The sequence below is a fragment of the Cornus florida genome, unplaced genomic scaffold (genome assembly GCF_030987335.1).
Source record: "Cornus florida cultivar Cherokee Brave unplaced genomic scaffold, ASM3098733v1 CherokeeBrave_3.0.0_Hap2_scaffold_62, whole genome shotgun sequence".
NCBI classification, from domain to species: Eukaryota; Viridiplantae; Streptophyta; class Magnoliopsida; order Cornales; family Cornaceae; genus Cornus; species Cornus florida.
Window position 1 is genome coordinate 30,001 of NW_026775893.1, and position 2,500 is coordinate 32,500.

The following is a 2,500-nucleotide window of genomic DNA, read 5'->3' on the forward strand; positions in this document are numbered from 1 at the left end:
TTACAAACCCAAACTCCAAACTTCATTTTTTAGCACACAATGCCCACGTGCACGCGGGGGTGCTTAAGCGTGCGGGCGAGGAGTCATAATGGGCAAAATTAACTCGGGGGACCTCCAAATCGAAATCCGTCTCGAGCAAAGCACTTCTTAGGCTTCTAGGAAGCTCCCATAAAATTTCCAAACCCAAACTCCAAACTTCATTTTTTAGCATACAATGCCCCCGTGCACGCGGGGGTGCTTGAGCGTGCGGGGGAGGAGTCATAATGGGCAAAACTAACTCGGGGGACCTCCAAATCGAAATCCGTCTCGAGCAAAACACTTCTTAGGCTTCTAGGAAGCTCCCATAAAATTTCCGAACCCAAACTCCAAACTTCATTTTTTAGCATACGATGCCCACGTGCACGCCGGGGTGCTTGAGCGTGCGGGCGAGGAGTCATAATGGGCAAAAACTAACTCGTGGGATCTCCAAATCAAAATCCGTCTCGAGCAAAGCATTTCTTAGGCTTCTAGGAAGCTCCCATAAAATTTCCGAACCCAAACTCCAAACTTCATTTTTTAGCATACGATGCCCACGTGCACGCCGGGGTGCACGAGCGTGCGGGCGAGGAGTCGTAATGGGCAAAATTAACTCGGGGGACCTCCAAATCGAAATCCGTCTCGAGCAAAGCATTTCTTAGGCTTCTAGGAAGTTCCCGTAAAATTTTCAAACCCAAACTCCAAACTTCATTTTTTAGCATACGATGCCCACGTGCGCGCCGGTGTGCACGTCGGGGTGCTTGAGCGTGCGCGCGAGGAGCCGTAATTGGCAAAATTAACACGGCGGAAATCTAAATCGAAATCCGTCTCGAGCAAAGCACTTCTTAGTCTTCTAGGAAGCTCCCATAAAATTTTCAAACCCAAACTCCAAACTTCATTTTTTAGCATACGATGCCCACGTGCACGCCGGTGTGCACGAGCATGCGGGCGAGGAGTCGTAATGGGCAAAATTAACTCGGGGGACCTCCAAATCGAAATCCGTCTCGAGCAAAGCATTTCTTAGGCTTCTAGGAAGTTCCCGTAAAATTTTCAAACCCAAACTCCAAACTTCATTTTTTAGCATACGATGCCCACGTGCGCGCCGGTGTGCACGTCGGGGTGCTTGAGCGTGCGCGCGAGGAGCCGTAATTGGCAAAATTAACACGGCGGAAATCTAAATCGAAATCCGTCTCGAGCAAAGCATTTCTTAGGCTTCTAGGAAGCTCCCATAAGATTTCTGAACCCAAACTCCAAACTTCATTTTTTAGCATACGATGCCCACGTGCACGCCGGTGTGCACGAGCATGCGGGCGAGGAGTCATAAAGGGCAAACTTAACTCGGGGGACCTCCAAATCGAAATCCGTCTCGAGCAAAGCATTTCTTAGGCTTCTAGGAAGCTCCCATAAAATTTTCAAACCCAAACTCCAAACTTCAATTTTAGCATACCATGCCCACGTGCACGTCGGGGTGCACGAGCGTGCGGGCGAGGAGTCATAATGGGTAAAATTAACCCGGGGGACCTCCAAATCGAAATCCGTCTCGAGCAAAGCACTTCTTAGTCTTCTAGGAAGCTCCCATAAAATTTTCAAACCCAAACTCCAAACTTCATTTTTTAGCATACGATGCCCACGTGCACGTCGGGGTGCACGAGCGTGCGGGCGAGGAGTCATAATGGGCAAAATTAACTCGGGGGACCTCCAAATCGAAATCCGTCTCGAGCAAAGCATTTCTTAGTCTTCTAGGAAGCTCCCATAAAATTTTCAAACCCAAACTCCAAACTTCATTTTTTAGCATACGATGCCCACGTGCACGTCGGGGTGCACGAGCGTGCGGACGAGGAGTCATAATGGGCAAAATTAACTCGGGGGACCTCCAAATCGAAATTCGTCTCGAGCAAAGCATTTCTTAGGCTTCTAGGAAGCTCGCATAAAATTTTCAAACCCAAACTCCAAACTTCATTTTTTAGCATACGATGACCACGTGCACGCCGGGGTGCTTGAGCGTGCGGGCGAGGAGTCATAATGGGCCAAAACTAACTCGTGGGACCTCCAAATCAAAATCCGTCTCGAGCAAAGCATTTCTTAGGCTTCTAGGAAGCTCCCATAAAATTTCCGAACCCAAACTCCACACTTCATTTTTTAGCATACGATGCCCACGTGCACGCCGGGGTGCACGAGCGTGCGGGCGAGGAGTCGTAATGGGCAAAATTAACTCGGGGGACCTCCAAATCGAAATCCGTCTCGAGCAAAGCATTTCTTAGGCTTCTAGGAAGTTCCCGTAAAATTTTCAAACCCAAACTCCAAACTTCATTTTTTAGCATACGATGCCCACGTGCGCGCCGGTGTGCACGTCGGGGTGCTTGAGCGTGCGCGCGAGGAGCCGTAATTGGCAAAATTAACACGGCGGACCTCCAAATCGAAATCCGTCTCGAGCAAAGCACTTCTTAGTCTTCTAGGAAGCTCCCATAAAATTTTCAAACCCAAA